The sequence below is a fragment of the Arvicanthis niloticus genome, chromosome 1 (genome assembly GCF_011762505.2).
Source record: "Arvicanthis niloticus isolate mArvNil1 chromosome 1, mArvNil1.pat.X, whole genome shotgun sequence".
Taxonomy (NCBI): domain Eukaryota; kingdom Metazoa; phylum Chordata; class Mammalia; order Rodentia; family Muridae; genus Arvicanthis; species Arvicanthis niloticus.
Window position 1 is genome coordinate 74837238 of NC_047658.1, and position 21287 is coordinate 74858524.

General features: G+C 38.0%; 1 pseudogene across 1 annotated transcript; it reads right to left on the reverse strand.

Moving 5' to 3' along the window:
• Positions 1-4554: 4554 nt before the first annotated feature.
• LOC143443468 (olfactory receptor 2AG1-like) lies at positions 4555-9277 on the reverse strand (annotated as a pseudogene). Its single transcript, XR_013112476.1, has 2 exons — positions 8879-9277; positions 4555-7705 (listed from the first exon to the last, which is right to left on the reverse strand). The product of XR_013112476.1 is annotated as an olfactory receptor 2AG1-like (transcript).
• Between the last annotated feature and the right edge of the window lie 12010 nt (positions 9278-21287).

A 21287-nucleotide genomic window follows, 5' to 3' on the forward strand; every position in this document is an offset into this window, starting at 1 on the left:
AAGGACTTTGTCTTTAGATTCTAGAACCTCCTTTCTTCTTTCTCCTATGCATGGCTTCAGGGGGACTTATTTCCCAGTTGAAATGGCCTCCCTTGGAAATGTTGAGATGGGGAATGGTAAATTAATGAGTCCTCTTGGGTATGATCCTGACTTGCTTTCCCTGAGCTCTTCTGTCACTTAATGGACTCTACAGTGCCAGATTTGTTTCTCCTATGAACACAGGATCTACTTCCCTTAGCCTCAAAATTGGTGAGATTAGCAGTGCACAAATACCCAACTTTCCTTGATTTCAATGGGATTCTAAAAGAAATGTTGACAGCCCATTTTAAAATATCTAACTTTAGCTACCTTCAGGAATTTGTTGTATGGTTTGCACCCTGGCCTATGGCATAAGGTCACATCACCAGCATTTATAGAATGTTGTTTCCCTTATTCTGCTCCTCTTTTGCTAGATTATTTCCACTTCTATATAGTTGCTCCTGTGTGGAGTCTGCAGGTATGAGATATTCCACTTATTTACTCTGGTAAATCAGTACAGGTTGTCTGGGGGTTCATGTCTTGGTGCCATCAATGTTTGCTACTGAAAGGAAACTTAGATGCCCAGGTATTACACAGGAAATACAATGGTATTAAAGTTGTTGGATAGGCAATATTCATTGAAGTCTTTTAAATGTTTCAGACCTAAAAGATAGGTTTCATAATGTAAATGCAATCAGATGACAATGACCTATCAATGGCACAATTGGTCAAGGAATGTATGTGTTTTAAGATGATGAGAAAACAAAACTGCATACCCAGACACTTCCTACAAAGCTGAACTGTCACCAGTGAATGAGGACAAATTAAAAGCAAAAAATTCATGTTGTCCTGTACAATCTTGTACCTTGGCCTGTTTGGAAACTTTACTCATTCCACTCTGCAGGTCAGCGAGTTCCCACCTACCCGAGTCATCAGGTGCAGACCTCTCCATCTCCGTCTACTATCCCCTGGCTCCTCCAGGTCTCTCTTCCCTGAGCAGTCAAATATATCCACTCCTTGGGGTATAGAAAGAAAAAAAAGCTACAATAACTGAAACACAAAACAGGACTAAGCACAATAGTGGAAAAGAGACAGCGATGCATTTCTCTACAATAACTTTAAATATTAATGGCCTAGACTCACTAATCAAAAGACACAGATTAGTTTAATAAATTAAGAAACAAAATTCACATAGACAGTATGTCTATTCTCTATACACTTATTCAATATAGTGCCTAAATTTTAGTTATAGCAATAGGATAAGTAAATTAAAGGGATGTAAATAGCAATATATAAGTCAAAGTATCCCTATATGTAGACATTATCGTCTTATACATAGAAGGCCCAAGGACAACCCTAAACTTGTCTAAGAACTGTTGAATGTTTTTTTAGCAATTGCAACAGAATATATAATTAGTGCTCACAAGTACGTATTTTTCCTATATATCAATGATGAAAAAGGAATCAGGGAAAACATTCCATCCATATTAGATATAAAATTAATTCTTTAGGAATAAACTTAAAAGGAATTACAGACATCTTCAATAACATTTTTATGATACTGAAGAGAGCAATTTAGAGATAACAGAAAACCTGAAAGGCCTTTCATGCTCACGAGTTGAAGAATATATCTTGTGAAAATGACAGTACCAAAATCAATCTACATATTTAATGTGGCTTCATTCCAAAGTCCAAGGCCATTAATTAAAAAAATTGACAAAGAAATCTCAAAATTTATATTTTAGTACAAACAACCAAAGACAGCTAAAGCATTCTTGATCTTGAGGCTTCCTGCTGCTTCTTCAAACTTGGGCTGGTTGGCAAGCCTTGCAGTTTCTTCTAGATTGAACTGCTCTTGCTGATTTGTGTGTGATGTCTGCCAAGAAGGCTGTACTGCAGCGGCTGGTTTGTGTTTGGTGCTTGCTAGTAGACTGCCCCAGTGGCACTGAACTGGGATCAGAAGACCTGGAAGAGGGAACTGAAGGACAGGGGACACAAAGAATGAGCGGCTTGTCTATAGGCTGATCAAATCACTGATTTTACTTTTTCACACAGAGGTTATTTATATACACAAAAAGGCAGGATGTGGGGAAGGGGATGATGCAGAAGTGTAGGTATTCAGGGGGAGTACAGATATCTTCCAGAACAGAGTGTCAGCTGGATGAAGGTTCAGGGGACAGAACACTATGACTCCACCTATGATTCACTTGTCCTTATCAAAGTTGGTATTATCCACCAAGACTACCCAAGGTCTATGAATATTCAGGCTGGCAATTTTCCACCAAAGCTGCTTGTTTACAATAGCTGTTTCAGTGTTTTTCCACAGAGACCCAAGACCTTGTGTTAGCAGGCTGACTTAGGCCTATGGCTGATTTTAGGCCTTCAGTGTATAAGCAAAGCTGCCCCTGACAGTAGACTGTACTGAAAACAATGAAGACTGGAATCACTCCAAAGAACTGCTTCTAACCAGGTCAACTTCCCCCATTATACTAATAATCTTTCTTTTTTACTACCTCTGGTAGGTGGTGGGCTAGAGGGAGATTGGACTCTTATTAAAGTAGGCTTTAATGAATATATGCTACAATCTCCCTATCCAGGGGTATCAAGTCTATACAGGATTAGGTGCATTCTTTCCCACTGGAGCCAGACAAGGTAACCCTCTGCTACATATGTTCTGGGGTCTCGGACCAGCCTGAGTATGCTCTTTGGTTGGTGGCTCAGTCTCCGGAAGCTCCTGGGGGTCCAGGTTAGTTGAAATTGTTAGTCTTCCTATGGGGTTGGCATTCATTTCAGTTCCTTCAATCCTTCCCCTAACTCTTCCACAGGGGACACTGACATCTATCCAGTGCTTGGCTGTGAGTTTCTGCATTTGTCTCAATCAGCTGCTGGGTAGAGCCTCTCAGAGGACAGCGATGCTAGGCTCCTGTCTGCAAGCACTGCATAGCATCAGTAATAGTTGTCAGGGTTTGGTGCCTGCTCATGAGATGGATCTCAAGTTGGGCCAGTCACTGGTCAGCCATTCCTTCAGTCTCTGCTTCGTTTTTTGACACTATATCTTAAGAAATTCAAAGAATCATACTATCAAAGATAGGAAATTCTGGTGAATGCACTCAGGTTTCTCTTTCAAGGGCAAAGAATTGTTGATAACCATACTCTAAAGGAACTGGGGATGGAGGCAGAACATGTGATTGAAGTTTGTCAGGAACAAACAGGGGTATCGTTTGATGGTTTAGATAATTCTTTTCCCTTTTTCTCAATCTTTGTTTGTTTTCTGTTTTAATAGTTCTTTTGTAATGTGATGCTCAAAATTATAATTGAAATCTTGTACTCCATCTCCCATGGAGTAATCTGAATTTTAGTGTTCAATATTCATTATTGGTTGTTTTTGTTGTCCTGATTTTTAGTGTTCAGATCTCAGCTCCCACAGTCTTGCCCTTCTTCTTAAAAAAAAAAAAAAAAGGGTACGTGTGCATAGAAAGAGCACCCTTTTCAGGACTGAGCATTTTCAGGCAAATTGATATAAAAATCATTCTGTGTAAGCTTCCCTAGGACCTCCCAGTTGCTCCTGCAGTCTCAGCATATGGTTGCTTCACACTGGACTGTGACCATCAGTGGGAGATGAAAGCTTTTCAGAGAACTGAATATAGAAAAATGCACCTTCCCTCAGCTGGAAGCTACAGAGGGTCTACACTAAATAAAGAACAGCACATTTGTAATCAAGATGAGATATACAGTGAGAGTAACAGCTAACTGCAAAGATAGCTTCACTGGAGAGAAAAAAAGCATTTTAAGAACGTGACAGTCTTGTCAGAAGATCCCAGGAAAGTTCTACTTTCAGTCAGCAGTTAAGAACAAAGTTACTCATGCAGGATACACTACAGACACTGTTCCTTTGGTTCTGTTTGTCCTTTTTAACCTGGGACATGGGTTTTCAAGGAACATTGTCTGTACCAGCATCACTAAGGTAAATAATATTTGTAAAAAACAAATTTTTCTTCCATAAAGTTACTGATAAGTTATCTCCTAGCAGTAAAATAGCATTAGAAGAAAACAACCACCTGGCAATATATAGTTTTCCCTAATTTTTAATTTTTACCATTTTATACTTTTGAATGAAAATTTCATATATTCATATAATGCATTTTGATCAAATCTATCCCCCATTGCCTTCCCTCTAAACTCTCCCCTACACACTGTTTTTCTTTTTCCTCTCAACTTCATACACTCTTTTAAATCTTCTGACTCCATCTAGTGTTTCCTGTACATGTATGGGTTTAGAATGATACAAATGTTTAAAAACTTCCATCCTGTATTTTAAAGTCAAGTGATAAATTGGAATAGAAATCATCACCAAAATTATAATATCCATAGTATCTATGTCCTCAATCTTGAAGTTGTAAAAAATATTAAGAAAAATTTAAACTATGCAAATTAGATGATATAGTGTGGTTACTAATACATTAATACAACTTTAATGTGAAATAAAATGCGAAATGCTCAATATTTTCATAAAAAACATTTTTTAGTTTAATCCAAGACTATTCAGTTGATTTTAACCATAATTTAACATAACTACTTTTGAGACTTTTCATAATGGAAAATATTAGTCATATACACTAGAGAGTGCTAATGATAACTAACATAAACACATACAAATGCACACATAAGACATTTATTTGACAGAGATGAAATAGCTAGCTGTATTACCAAACGCCCATGTGCTGTCATGCTCACATACTCAGAATTGCCAGGGCACTTCTCATGACAGTTAGATGTAGGATTTATCCATATATTTCACACGCCTCCCTCCATATATTTACATTTACTGTCTTGTTTAATCCTCACATGCTTTAAAATAAGTCTTCCCATTCCTGGAATTTTAGAGTTTACAGATGCTTTGTTCAAGAAGTACAAGTTCCAACTTATACAAGAATGTGAGCTGCATTTAATTCCAATTGTGTTCTGACAGCTGGCCAGGGGCTCTTCACCAGTACTCTGTATCACCACCATAGACCACAAGAATCTCGCTGTGTACCAGCAGGTGAAGAAGCCCCTACATGAACATATCAGCTTAATAAAGTGAGTGCCAGCATCAAGAAAATGAGGCAAATTCATCTAAATGAGTGGGAGATTTTACTCACACTGCTTACTTCTAGGATACTAACATCTATCTATTTTCCAGGAAAACTTATTTTTATTTATTTTAACTGTTACATAAAAAGCAAAGCAAACTCACATTTATATCTTAGTGTTTCTGTACCTGTATTCCTTGTATAATATTTAAATCATAGTAAATGTATTTATCTTCTCAAATGTTTATTGATTATGATGAATACTTCCTAAATTTTTTCTTCTGGTCTATGGAATGAATGCACTAAATATTACTGCAATCTATGGCCAGCTACATATTCAGTAGTAATGCATAATCTGTATGCTAGTATCCAGCTTTCCTGTCTCTCACCTAAAACAATTCTCCCCAGTCTTTAATGCCATATTAGAGAAGTTATAATAATATTTTCTTTTTGTTTAAATGAACAGGATAGAGTCAGTTTCTACAAACAGCAATACCAACCCCATAGAACTACATATTTAAGCTAGCAAGAAAACCATTTTCCCCTTTATCCTACTTTCAAATTTAAATTTATTTTCCCTTCAAATTTTTTATCGATCTATTTGTAGTTTTTTTATTTTTATAAGCCCTCATACTGATTTCTAAAGCAGCTGTGATACTTTATACCCCCACCAATAGAATGCTCTTTCCTCATATCCACGAGAGCACACCTTGTCACTGGTACTTCTGATGACAGTCCTGTCTAGTGTTTCAGTTAAATATAAAAGTTAAAAAATGTGTGCAGACGAAATACCGCAGAATATTGTGACATGTACAGATTGTAAAATGTTTATGTCTAGGCCAATAGTAAATATATGGATTCTATGTGATTGTTGAGACATTTTAATATGTTAGGGAAAATGGACAAATGTTGTCCCATCCCACTGTCTGCTTTTATTATTCAGAGGGTAGGATGGTAAGTGTTCAATTCCCATAACTGAAAAAAGAAGAAAGAAAGAAAAAAGAAAAGAAAGAAGAAAGAAAAGGAACTTTCATAAGAGCGATTAGGAGGTAAGTAGAGGAGTGGGGAGGAGAAGGAAGAAGAGGAGAGAAGAAAGAAGAGGAGAAGAGAGTTTAAGGTGTTTCTTAAATTAAAGAAATCTCCATGAATGCAGATGCTTGGAAAGAGAGAAAGAATGAACATGATGCAAACGTTTTAAGCAAAATAGTCACTTCACCATTACATTTTGGCCAAGACTATTTAGTTCTACATTTAAGCAACTCTTAAATATCTTTTCTGATTAATATGTGAGCTATCTACTTGAAACTACTTTTTTCTGGTTCTTGGTTCAATAATAACTTAAAACAGCAGGGGTCAGGTCCAGAAGATAAGGTGAGGCCAATTTGAAACTCTAACATAAGCAGTTACATTTTGAAATTATGTATAACTTTCAAAGACATAGAAAATAATTTTAAACAGGGTGGACGTAATTCTATAAAATATCTCATAATATTCAAAGGGTGTATTAAAAGGTTCTTGATCCCATACTTACCTATCAAAAAACCACACTTTTACTCTATTGATTTTGCCATTAGTATTTTACTCATAGTAGAAATATTTTTATTTTAGGCATAATAAAGTTTATAAGGCAGCTATTAGAAGTATCTAGAATGTAGACTGTACTGCGAACCTTTTTCCCCAGGACTCTCCTCAAAGCCCCAGTGACCTCCTTATTCCTTAGGCTGTAGATGAGAGGATTCAAAGCGGGAGTGAAAATTGTATAAAATACTGAGCTGATGTTGTCTTGTTTGGGGCTGTGGAAGGAACTGGGCAGGACATACATGACGATAGCACCCCCATACCACATCCCAACCACAGTCAGATGGGAAGAGCAGGTGACAAGGGCTTTCTTCCTGCCCTCATTAGAGGGCATGTGGAGCACAGTGAACAGAATTAGTGAGTAGGAGGCCAGGATGGCAGCAAGAGGGGGGATGAGCAAACTCACACCCATCACATAAACCATGAGTTCATATGTGGAGGTGTCTGCACAGGCCAGCTCCAGCAAGGGAGGAATCTCACAGAACAGGTGTTTGATTTGCCTGGACTTACAGAAAGGATATTGCATGGTATATATGCTATATTCTAGAGCACTGAGAGAAGCAAGAATCCATGAGGTGGCTATCATGAGACAGCAGACTCTTTGACTCATTAGGATTGTGTAGTTCAGAGGATGGCAGATAGCTACATACCTGTCATAGGCCATAAAAGACAGAAGGAGGTCCTCTGCACTACCAAGTATTAGTTCCAGAAACATCTGAAGGGCACAGCCCCCAAATGAGATAGTGTTGTCTTTGAGCAGAAAATCCATGACAGCCTTTGGAGTGATGACTGATGTGAGGAGGAGGTCCATGAGAGAGAGCTGCCAGAGCAGGAGGTACATGGGCACATGGAGCCGGGCATCCATGGTGATGACCAGCAGCAGCAGTCCATTACTGGTCACGGCTAAAAAGTATAGGGATGTGATAGTGGCACAGAGCAGTTCTGGAAAACCACTGTCATCCAGAATCCCCACCAAGATGAAGCCACTTCCCAAGGTGGAGTTGCAGAATTCCATTCTGTGTGGCCTTTTTAGTTACCTACAAAACATATGGTTAGTTAGGTTTTGCTAATATCAACTCAATTTGCTTAACCCCTTATGCTACCCAGTATGACTCTAATAATATGGGATATGGGATCTTTACAAACAGCTTTACTTCTTGATATCTCTCTGTCTCCCTCTCCTCCTTCCCCCTCTCACTTGAGTCACATAAAGATCCATGTATGTGTAGAATAGGGAGTACGAACATTAAAATGTCACCTCACAAAGTGTTATCCAGGACACTAAACCTGGAATATCTTTCCAGAAAGTTATGTCTTTCTTAGATAAAAGAAATATCCTAACATGTGTCATTGTAGCATAATGTTTAGAAAGTGGCCCTACATATTTTAGTTTTCTGAATAGAAATACTTTTAATATGAAATTCTAAATTGATTTCAATAAATTACTGCTATATGTTTTTTTTCACATTTTAATTTTTCAGGACTTATTTTTAAATTATGTTTATGGGACTAGAGCAATGATCATCTGTTTACAACTAGGCTTCTACAAATCATTCCATGGCATGACATATGTACATTAATATTTTATTAGTTTTCCTTCTCTGTCAGTCATTAACTTAACAGTTAATGGTCTGAAAATTTTAAACAAATATCTCTTTGTGTTGGATGGCTTTTTTGAAGGTTTCATCATTAGCCAAAGTCAGCAACATCCACAAGGTCTAAATACCTATGTTGAGATTTCTATAAGAGAGGAAGTACCCAAGTCAAAAGTGTAACAGAATCTCGGTCAATCCCAGTTGATTCTTTTCCATGTTTTCCTATTAAATTATACGTTTTAAGTAAATTTTGTTTTGCTAACAATTTAATACATGTCCATGATTTATTAGACTTACCATCTCCCCTCCTCAGACTCTCAAAGTCTCCTATTCTTAATTTAAAATAAAATAAAATAAAATAAAATAAAATAAAATAAAAAATAGACAAGAAGGAAAAGGAGACCAAGAAATCTGATTCTATAGTTTCTGATCTTAAGATTTTCTTTGAACTCCCCCTTTCCCTGGCTCAGTGTTTCCAGGGCCTGGCTATGCATTTCATTAAAAAGAAAAAAGGAAAAGAAAAAGGAAAAGAAAAAGAAAAAGACAAAGACAAAGACAAAGACAAAGACAAAGACAAAGACAAAGACAAAGACAAAGAAAAAGACATATTCTTACCTCTGGTTCTAAGAAACCTAGCTTCCTGACCACCTCAGCTTCCTTTGGGCTGCTTAAAGCCTGAAGATGCTTCACTACAGTTGAGGAGATCGGATGTAGTTTACCTTGACAGTAGTTAATTGGTTTGTTTTGTTAAGTTGCTGCTGTGTGTCAGGGGTCTGTGCAATATCAGGTGTCAGGGCAGTTGTATTCCTTCCTCTCAACTGCAAGTGTGCTCTGGAGATGGAAGTGGTTGCAGCCAGGCAGCTTATATGTTTTCAGTAGTTTTCTATGACGTAAGATGATGGTTTTCCTATTATCAGATATGAAAGGAAGTAGTAGAAACTGGTTCTCCTTTCTCTGTGGCATAAAGGGGGCCCCAAAACATTTTGTCCTTTCCCAGGCAGCTCTTGTGTCTGAATAATCAGATTTATTTACCACTGCTTCCCACTGTAGGAAGATACTAAGATCTATGGAATAAATTGAAATTAGAAGAGATTTGCAAGACCCTGTGCTGACTTACCCGAATGTCTCTGGGGTCAGTTGTAAGCCAGGAAAACTTCCAGGAATATCCTCCTTTGTCCTCTGAGCCCATGATCTTCTCTCTGCTTTTCTTTGTGCATAGCTTCAGAGGGACTCATTTACTAACTGAAAAACTCTCCCTTGGAAATGTTGGTCTAAGACATAGCAAATTAAAGAATCCTCTTGTGTGTTTCTTGGCTTGCTTTTCCTGAGGTCTTCTATCACTTAATGAGATTTAAGGCCTTAGGTTTACTTATCTCTATAGTTTAGGATTCAACTCACTTGGGCTCTAAAGTGCTGAGATTATAGTAATTTACTCCATGGTTTTCCCACAGTTTTATTTAATCCTAGAAGAAATATTAGAAATCCATTGTATTTTTAAAAAAAAATATTAAAAATGAGGAGGAGGGATGGGGAAAATTGTAGGAGGGATGACTGGGATGGAGGTAGCTAGTGGAATGTAAAGTGAATCAGTAAAATAGTTAATAATAAAATAATAATAATGATGAATAATAATAATTTTAAAAATTTATTACATTTTTTTAGTTTTGGCCTTTTGTGACATGCTACCTCACCGATAAGGAGCACGTCACATTCAAGATTCTTCTGACAGCGTCTTTTATTGTTACAGCTTTAGTTATTGTTACTCTTTTAGTTAGAAGGATGCAAGATGGAGAACAAAGGAAGGACCCCAAGCCCCAGAATGTACTGACTTATATACTATCAAAGAGACATGATCTGTCCTCATTGGCTTACAGACTGGGGTCTCATTTACATATCCACTGATAATACTATCAGCGGGAAAATTCGCGCCTACGAGTGCGCACAGCTGCAGACACCAAGGCCAAGAAGAACCAGGAACAGGAAGCCAGCGCCATCTTCTAATGGCGAGCGTATAGCTACTTCAGCAAACGCAGCATGGCTCCTAACATCTTCCCCTTCTTTATAAATAGCATAAAGTGACTAGAGACCTTTTGTGCCTTAGTCCCGTGCAATGGGAACCCGAGCCCTGGGAGGCATCAAAAGGCTGTCCCATCTACAGCTTGGTGCAATGGGATCCTGTGCCCACAAGCATGTATAAACGAAACAGCATCTCAGCACTTTAGCAATATTCAACCAAGCTTGAGGGGATGCTCCAGTCTCAATGGCCAAAAATGCCTGAGCAATAACTACTTTATCACGTTGTTGTTGAGTTTTCATTTTACAGAACAACCAAAGTAAGATCAATGTCCCTCCAAGTAGCATACAGCCAAACAAACCTACCCCCACCCACTCCTTAAAAAAGGAAAATGCAGAAAAAAGCCAAGAGGTAAAGTCTTTAAAACTGATTATATCAAGGCTTGTATTGTTGAGGTCTAATATCTTCAACTGTAATTCTTCTTGAAGAAACTCCAACTCCTGGGTCCAATTCCCCTTCAGATATTCTGAAATAATAGAACTGTTAACAAGGGAAGAATTATCAAAAAGTAAGGGGGTTATACATAGGGAACGTGTGGAAGCCACACAAGAAAGTTGTACGACATCTCCAAGTGCTTGTAATTGTTGTTGTAATAAGTCAATGCACTGATTGACCAATAAGACCCCTGAGGCCAAATGAGCATCAGTTTTCTTCACTGTCTCAAGTGCATCGGATGCCTTTTCAGTAATATGACTAATAACTGAGGCTGTTTGCACTTGATTGGCCATGGCAATACCTGCAGTCACTGCAGCTGCAGCAGAAACAGTAATGGCAGTGATTATAGCTGCTGTAATTTCAAAATTTCTTTTTTGTCTCAATAATTGTACGATAGGAAAATCTTTGGGGTCAGCTTCAACAGGTACTGGTACAAATGTGGGAATATTCACCACAATTGCTGTCCGGTTTTTTCTATTCCAACATTCTGTTAAGTAACATGTAATATTAGGACTATGGCAATTAATTATTGAGCTGTTTTCAAACAACTCTTCATCACATATAAGGAAAAAACATGGTGCTTGAACACACACTAGCGATGGCTCAAGCGTATAATTAGAATATTGTTGATTAATCTTCAAATTAGATAAACTGATCTTTGTTTTATTACTTTGCGTGGTCTCCAATCGTGTACCACTAACATTATTAGATGTATGGAAGCTTCCTTGTAGATTAGCAAAAGCTGATATACTAGTAGATGCCTCATTTATAATTAGAGATTATCATTTATAATTATCATCATTTATAATTATCATTTATAATTATCCATTAATAATTATCATCATTTATAATTATCATTATTTATAATTATCTATTTGAAAAATGGCCACTCACTCCCAGGGCCAGAGTGAGTGTTATTTGTTTTAAATCTTTTTAACTTTTGATTAAAATAGAAGCCCTCCGATAGTTTAAATTTCCGTAATTCTGGTGGTTGACATGCTGTAAATGTCGGAGGAAAATCCAATAATGGATAGCACCATGGTATCTGTCTTTTAGCGGTCACATTAAGAGGAGAATTATCAGGTAATGGTATAGTTATATTGCTAGTGAGCATAATTGTAGTGATATTGGAAGATGTATTATTACCACCAGTTCCACTTCCACTAGTTGCTCCAGTACTTATTTGTGACAGGGCATTCATTAATATCCCTGTGGGAATTTTATTAGCAACAAGTGGATCTTCCCAATATCCCAATTTCATTTTTGTAATTTTAATACATGGCCCTTTCCCAGAGCTAATAGTCTCATTTTGGAAAGTAAAACATAATGCCGTATTTAATTTTATTGAGGTGGCATTATATGGTTCTGTTTCAAACTTAGGCGTTTTGATGCATGGTGCTTCCATGGCACAACTTGTGGATAAGAATAAAGGAAGTTTAGTCGAATTAGCATGTACAGGCATTGGAACGGGCCATGTTCTCACTATTGCCCACAGAGGTAGGCTGCTCCTTATGGGAGTCCAAAGAATTAATATCAGAAACATTGACGTCCACAGCCTCTGGATCCGGATTTTCTTTTTCTCCATCCTTCACTATTCTTGTCAATCTTGTTGGTACCCAGATCGGATTTTCTTGCTCCTGTGGGAAAACACAAATAGCTCCCCTGGCCAGTTAGCATATCAAAGCTCCATTGGGGGTGATTTTGTGCCATGTTATCTCTGGCCTGTGTAGCACACAAATCATCCTGTTTTGTCTTCCACACAAGCAGCTGCGCCGATGGCAAACTGCCAGGTGCATAAGGAGGATCCAGAGGATATCTTTCTTTCGCATAATGAGCTGCCTCTAATTCTGTTTGTTCGTCGGAATCCAACCCATCCTGGGACGAAGTATCGTCCTCATTTTCTCCATCCTCAGAGGACGTCTCCTCTGAGGCGGAGTCATTCAGTGTTAATTTTCTAAACCCAGTCAAGGCTGGATATATTTTTTTATATTTCTCTGACTGAGCTATTTTCTCAGCTCCATTATCTTTTATCTTTTTTCTTTTCTCCCCCTCCTTCTTCTTCTGACATGGAGGGCTTAAAGGCTGTTTATCATTGCCTTTTTTTCTGCTAGCATTCCCTTCCTTTTCTGCTTCTGATAGGCTATCCTGACCTTGGCATTTCTCATCCGCTATGCATGCCTGAATCATCTTAAAAATAGGTAACGTGCCTGCTCTCAATCTTCCCTCCTCCTTTTCTGAAATAGTCAAGCCGCTTTCTCGCAGCAGCGCCTGCACTGCCACGAGAGCCAGCTTAAACTGTTGATTGCCCATAATTCTTTATCTACAGAACTGGGCGAACCTGCACAGTTATCTACCTGTGATTTACGGTTCACTTTGAAAAGGAGGACATGTACACTCTCGTCCCTTAATATGCCAATTAAGGCAAAAGCAAAACACGAGAACAACCACCGCTCAGACAGGAATAGCGAAAGCAAGGCCAAGCATAGGATTCACCATATCTTACAGAAAAGTGTCTAGACTTACTGCACCATCAGTTCTGAATCTTGTTTCTGCGAGCTAAGCAGGGTCCTTCAAGGTAGACGATCCTCGGGGTGTCGGCTTCACTCCCGGGTTTCGGCACCAAAATGCGACATGCTACCTCACCGACAAGGAGCACGTCACATTCAAGATTCTTCTGACAGCGTCTTTTATTGTTACAGCTCTTTTAGTTAGAAGGATGCAAGATGGAGAACAAAGGAAGGACCCCAAGCCCCAGAATGTACTGACTTATATACTATCAAAGAGACATGATCTGTCCTCATTGGCTTACAGACTGGGGTCTCATTTACATATCCACTGATAGTACTATCAGCGGGAAAATTCGCGCCTACGCGTGCGCACAGCTGCAGACACCAAGGCCAAGAAGAACCAGGAACAGGAAGCCAGCGCCATCTTCTAATGGCGAGCGTATAGCTACTTCAGCAAACGCAGCATGGCTCCTAACAGCCTTTTTCTTCCCCCTTTCAGATATCCTTCTAAATTGTTTCTACTTCATTACCCACAAAACTTTATGACTCATGTTCTTGCTCTCTCCAAACCACTTTCCCCAAACAAACAAAACAACAGCAAAACAAAACAAAAATTCAAAACAATTAAACAGTAAGACAAAAAAATATAAAAACATTGAATATGGAGAAATATAACTGGTGCCCAAATAGAAGCTTCTGCCCCGTTGACTGGTGTTCATGGTTCTGGGAAACAGTTTGCACTGGAGGAGGAATGTAATCATCAATGTCTCTATATCACCAGCCTAAAAATCTGTAGCATAAATATCTGGTGATATAGTGGCACACATGTTTTGGGAGTAACCAAGTCCCTTTTTTAAAATTGAATTTAAGATCCATTCTATGAAATGGAATTAATACCTGACGCTGTAAAGTGTCCAAGAGACTTAGACTAGATAAGCCAGCGGTCCTTGGAGAAAATCCACTTCTGCTATCTAGCAACCTTTTTTTTTTTTTTTTTTTTTTTTTTTTTTTTTTTTTTTTTTTTAAATTTCTCACTAAACAGACCTGCAGAGATTTTTCTACTGTGGCCCAGATTCTGAGCCAAGGAAGAGAATGAGCACCCCAACTTCTGTGTAGAGTGTTTTCTTTATTTTGGTTCCTCTTTAATTAGACTATTTCTAGCTCTATTTGGCTGTTATGTGTTAAGTATATAGATATATGATCTGCTTTTCCTTGACTCTGTTGATCCAGTACAACTTTTCTGTGTGCTTATGTCTTGGTGCTAGAGCTGTCTACCTTCAGTGATAGTTGAAGAAAGAGAGATCAACTTTTCAAATATTAAATAGGAAATGAAAAGAAATCAACACAAATTTAGAGTTGTAGAAGTTTAATATTCAATTCACTGCTTCTGTTTATATAAGCTATTCATGATGTAAATACACTTAGATAACAATACCCTATCAATGGCAGTAATAAGAGAAGAAGGGGACATGTGTCAAAGTCCTTAGGAAATAGAACTCTACTGCCACAACAGATGAACTGCCATCAATGAATGAACTAAACTGAAACATGAATAATAGACCTCCAAAGGTTCCTAATAAAATAATTTCAGAAGAAGAAAAGTAATTCCTAGATGATACAGTATATAAGGAATCATGGTGAGCTCAGAATCATATTTAGTAACTGAGTGGATAGAATTAATTTTAAAAATTCAAAAATATTTCTATTTTTTAAATATATAAAACTTACAAAAATGATAACACTAGAGATCGGTTTCATTAGCATTCTTTTTTAAAACAAAAATGTATTTATTCATTTTACATCCTGCTCACTGCCCCTTGTTCTGGTTACCCATTTCTACAATCCTTCAGCCTATTCCCCTTCCATTTTCCTCTGAGAGAATAGAGGACCCTCATAGGTAATCCTGCTTGCTAACATATCAAGTCTCTGCTGAGCTAAGCACATCCTCTCTCACTGAGGCCAGACAAGGTTCTCCAGTTAGAAGAACATATCCCACAGACAGGCAACATCTTTTGGGATAATTCCTGCTCCAGTTATTCGGGATCCATGTGAAGACCAAATTGCATATCTGTTACATATGCTGGGGGGGGGTGTGGTGGGGGAGTAGGTTCAGTGCATGTATGCTCTTGGGTTGTTGGTTCAGTCTCTGAGTGCCCCAAGGGTTCAGGTTAGTTGACACTGTTGGTCTTCATGTAGAGTTTCTATATCCTTCAGTGCCTGAAATCCTTCCCCCAAGTCTTTCAAAAGAGTCCCTAAGGTCTATCCAATATTTGGCTGTGGGTTTATATTTCTATCTGAGTCAGTTGGTGCATCAAGCCTCTCAGTGGGCAGCCATGCTAGACTCCTGTTTGCAAGCATAACTGGATTATCATTAATAGTGTCAGGGATTGGTGCTTGCCCATGGGATACGTCTCAAATTGTGCAGGTTATTGTTGGCCTTTCCCCTAGTCTCTGCTCCATTTCCTGTCTCTGTATTTCTTGTAGATAAGATAAATTTGGGGATTGAAAGTTTTGTGGTTGCGTTGGTGTACTTATTGTTCAACTGGGGTTCCTGTCTGGCTAGGGAATGTGGCCACTCCAGGTTCCATATCCCCAGTGCTGTGAGTCACAGCTACAGCCATCTCCATTGATTCTTATGTGTCTCCTCTATTTCAGATCTCTGGCACATCCTTGAGATGACCGCCCCCCCCATCTTCCCAACCCCTGTTAGTTGCAGTTTTCCATTCATTCTAATGACCATCTGGCCATCTCTCCTGTCCCTCCCCACAGATGATCTTGAACTGCTCCCCCAAGTCCCCTCCACATAACCTCTCCCACCTAGTTCCCTCCCTCCATTTGTCTCCTACGACTGTTTTGTTCCCCCTTCTAAGTGAGATTCAGACTTCCTCACTTGAGCTTTCCTTCTTGTTTACCTTCCTTGGGTTTATGAAGTGTAGCATGGGCATCCTGTATTTTATGGCTAATATCCACTTACAAATGAGTGCATACCATGCATGTCATTTTGCAACTGGGTTACCTCACTCAGGCTGGTGTTCCATTCATTTGCCTGAAAATTTCATGTCTGTTTTTAATAGCTGAATAGTATTCCATTGTGTGGTATAGACTTAGAAATTTTAAACCTCCTTTTACTAAGGGATCTCAAATGCTAGCCCACTGTCCAAAGGTAGGGGAGAAACAGTATGTAAGTCTGTGATAGCAAAAACACCACATGAGTTTGTCTTAGTAAAAACCACATGTATTTGCATCACATGATACAACCAGAAACTTCCACTTCAGTGTAGACATACCACATTTTCTTATCCAGTCTTTAGTTGAGGGACATTTAGGTTGTTTCCAGTTTCTGGCTATTACAAATAAAGCTGCTATGAACTTAGTTGAGTAACCGTACTCGTTGGATGGTGGAGCATCTTTTGAGTGTGTGCACAGGATGTTTTTGAGGTAGAACTATTCTCAGTTTTCTGCAAACTGCCAAATTGATTTTCAGAGTGGTTGTACACATTTGCACTCACACCAGCAATGCAGAAGTATTTTTCTTGCTCAAAATCTTTCCCACCATGTGCTGTCACTTGAGTTTTTGTTCTTAGCCATTCTGACTGGTGTAAGATAGGATCTCAGGGTTGTTTTGATTTGCATTTCCTTGATACTAAGAACTTTGAATATTTCTCTATGTGATTCTCATACATTTGAGATTCTTCAGTTGAGAATTCTCTGTTTAGCTCTGTACCCATATTTTAATTGGGTTATTTGGTTTGTTGGTATCAAACTTCTTCAAAAATTATATATCTATATAGCTACATATCTATCTATACACACACACACACACACACACACACACACACACACACACTATGTTTGGATATTAGCCCTCTTAGCCCTCTGTCAGACATAGGGTTGGTGAAGATTCTTTCCCAATCTGTAGACTTCCATTTTATTGACACTGTTCTTTGCCTTACAGAAGCTTTTCAATTTCATAAGGTTCCATTTATCAATTGTTAATCTTAGAGCCTGAGCCATTGGTGTTCTGTTCAGAGAGGTGTCTCTTATACCAATGAGTTCAAGGGTATTCCATACTTTCCCTTCTATTAGAGTTAGCATATCCTGTTTTATATTGAGATTTTTGATCCACTTGGACTTGAGTTTTGTGCAGGGTGATAGATATGGATATATTTGCATTTTCTAAATGCAGACATCCAATTAGACCAGCACCATTTGTTGAAGATGCTTTCTTTTATCTACTGTATGGTTTTTGCTTTCTTTGTTAAAAATCAAATGTATATAAGTCTGTGGGGTTTTTTCAGGGTCTTTAGTTCAATTCCATTGATGAACCTGTCTGTTTCTATACCAAAACCATGATGTTTTCATAACTATTTTTCTGTGGTATGGCTTGAGGTCAGGGTTGGTGATATCTCTGGCTCTTGACATAGAACTATTTCCAATATTCTGAAGTACTGCCTAATTGATTTCCAGAGTGGTTTACCAGTTTAAAATTCCACCAGCAGTGGAGGAGTGTTCCTCTTTCTCCATATCCTTGCCAGCATGTGCTGTCACTCGAGCTTTTTGATCTTAGCCATTTTGATTAGTATGAAATAGAATCTCAGGGTCATTTTGATTTGCATTTCACTGATGACTAAGTAGTGTGCACATTTCTTTAAGTACTTCTTGGACATTCTAGATTCTTCTGTTGTGATTTTTTGTTTATTATTAATATGAAATATACCTCATTTTTAATTTGGTTATTTTGTTTTTGGAGGGTAACTTCTTGAGTTCTTTATATATTTTTGATATTAACCCGCTGTCAGATGTAGGGTTAGTGAAGATTTTTTTCCCCAATTTGTAGGTTGCTGATTTGTCCTATTGATGGTGTCTTTTGCCTTATAGAAGCACTCAGAGCTATGAGTTTTCCTCTTAGTACTGCTTTCATTGTGTCATTTTCAGTTTGGGTATGTTGTACCTTCAGTTTCTTTAAATTCTAAAAAGTCTCTAATTTCTTTCTTATTTCTTCCCTGACCAAGTTATCACTGAGTAGATAGTTGTTAAGCTTCTCTGTGTATGTTGGCTTTCTGGTTGTTTTTTTTTGTTTTGTTTTGTTTTGTTTTTTGTTTTTTGAAGACCAGCCTTAGTCCATGGTGGTGTGATAGAATACATGGGATTAATTCAGTGTTCTTGTATTTGTTTTTGTGTCTAATTATTTGGTCAATTTTGGAGACGATACCATGAGGTGCTGAGAAGAAGGTATATTCTTCTGTTTTAGGGTGAAATGTTCTATAGATGTCTGTTAAATCCATTTGGTTCATAACCTCTATTACTTTCCCCGTGTCTCTGTTTAGTTTCTGTTTCAATGACCTGTCCATTGGTGTGAGTGGGGTGTTGAAGTCTCACACTATTATTGTGTGGGATTCAATGGGTGTTTTGAGCTAGTAAACTTTCCATTCTGAATGTGGGTGCCCTTGCATTTGAGACATAGATGTTCAGAATTGAGACTTTCTCTTGGTAGATTTTTCCTTTGATGAATATGAAGTGTCATTCTCCATCTCACCTGATAACTTTTGGTTGAAAGTCTTTTTTATTGGATATTAGGATGGCAACTCCTGCTTGTTTCTTGGGACCATTTGTTTGGAAGACTTTTTCCAGCCTTTTCCTCTGAGGTAGTGACTGTCTTTGTTATTGAGGTATGTTTCTTGTATGCAGCAAAATTCTGAATCCTGTTTACATATCTACTCTCGTAGCCTGTGTCTTTTTATTGGGGATTTGAGTCCATTGTTGTTGAGAGATATTAAAGACAGACCATTGTTAGTTCTTCTTATCTTTGTTGCTGGAGGTGGTATTACGTTTGTATAATTCTTTTGGGTTTCTTGTGAAATGTTTAATTTCTTGTGTTTTCTTGGATGTAGTTACCCTTCCTTTGTTGGAGATTTTGTTCCAGTATCATAATAGTGCTGGATTAGTAGACTAGTATTGTTTAAATTTGGTTTTGTCATAAAATATCTTGGTTCCTTCACCTATCATGATTGTGAATTTATCTGGGTATAGTAGCCTGGGCTGGCATTTGTGTTCTCTGAGGGTCTGGATGATATCTGTGTAGAATCTTCTGGTGTTTAGATTCTCTGTTGAGAAGTCTGGTGCAATTCTGATAGTTCTACCTTTATGTCACTTGGCCTATTTTTCTTATAGCTTTTAATATTCTTTCTTGGTTCTCTGCATTTCATGTTTTGATTATTATGTGATGAGAAGATTTTCTTTTTGGTTCAATCAATTTGGTGTTCTATAGGATTCTTGTACATTTTGATGAGAAGATTTTTTTTTTGGTTCAATCTATTTGGTGTTCTATAGGATTCTTGTACATTTATGGCTCTTTCTTTAGGTTAGGGAAGTTTTCTTGTATGATTTTGTTGAAGATGTTTTCTGGCCCTTTGAGCTGGGATTCTTTACCCTCTTTATTTGTACTATTCTTAGGTTTGATCTTTTTATTGTGTCTTGTATTTCCTGAATATTTTAGGTTAAGTGCTTTTTACATTTTTTTTTTTTTTTACTAATGTGTCAATATTTTCTATGGGATCTTCTACAACTAAGATTCTCTCCTGTTTCTCTATTATTCTGTTGGTGATGCTTGTATCTGTAGCTCCTGATATTTTTTCTAAGTTGTCCTTCTCCAGCATTGTCTTCTTTTATGTTTTTTTTTATTGTTTTTATTTCCACTTTTAGGTTTTTGGTTCATTTTGTTCAGTTCCTTTACCTGCTTGATTGTATTTTCCTGCATATCTTTAAAGAATTTATTTGTTTCCTTTTCAAAGGCTTCTGCCTATTTGCCTGTTTCCCTGTATTTCTTTAAGAGAATTCTTTATATCCTCTTTAAAGACCTCTATCTTCATGAAATGGGAGTTTAGGCCATTATCTTGCTTTTTCAGTCATGTTGAGGTATCCAGGGCTTGCCGTGGTGAAAGAACTGGGTTGTGGTTGTATGTATTGTGTTCTGTAGCTTATGATCTTGAACTTGCCTCTGGCCATCTGGTTATCCCTGGGGTTAACTTGCCTGGGTGTCTCTTACCTGCCTCCAAGGAGGCAGGTATGGCTGATCTCCTTGGAGGAAGGCAGTGCTGTTTTGATTTGGTTGGGTCTCTTGTGTCTCTAGTTAGAGCAGGCATTCTTTGTCCCTGGTTACAGAGCACCTCCTGGGTGGTGCACAGGCTGTATCATGTGAGCAGGTAAAGTTCCACTGATCTGGCCAGGGTAGGAAGCAAACCAGAACAAAGGTGGAGCTCAGTTGGGGGTCATGAGAGTTGGGTCCCTGGTGGTCCCAGCTGGTGTGGGCATTTGGTCAAGATTCTCACCTGTGTCTTTGGTTATTGAAGATCATCTGAGAGGAGCACAGGCTGTAGCATGTGGGTGGGTATCAGGCTGCTGATCTGACTTGGATAGGAAACAGACAGGAATAGAAGTCTCCCACTATTAATGTGTGATGTTTGATGTGTGACTTAAGCTTCAGCAATGTTTCTTATACAAATGTGGGTGCCTTTGTATATAGAGCATAGATATTCAAAATTGTGATATAATCTTGATAGATTTTTTTTTTATTTTGGTGAGTATGAAGTGTTTTTCCTGTTCTTTATTAATTTTTGTTGAAAATCTCTTTTATTAAAGATTAGGATGCCTTCTCCAGCTTGCTTCTTGTGTCCATATGCTTGGAAAGTTTTTCTCTTTACTCTGAGGCAATATCTATCTTTATAGCTGAGGTGTGTTTTTTGTATATAGCAGAATGATGGATCCTATTTTCACTTCCTCTCTGTTAGCCTGTGTCTTCTTATGGAAAAATTGAATCCATTGATTTTGAGAGATATTAATCACCAGTGATTATCATTTTCTGTTATTTTGATGTTTGTGGTGTTAGTGTGTATGTATGTGCAGGGGATTTATGTGTGATTTCCTTGTTTTTGCTGGTATGAAATTACTCATTTCTTTTGTATTCTTGAATGTAGTTATCCTTCTTGGGTTGGAATTTTCCTTCTAGTAT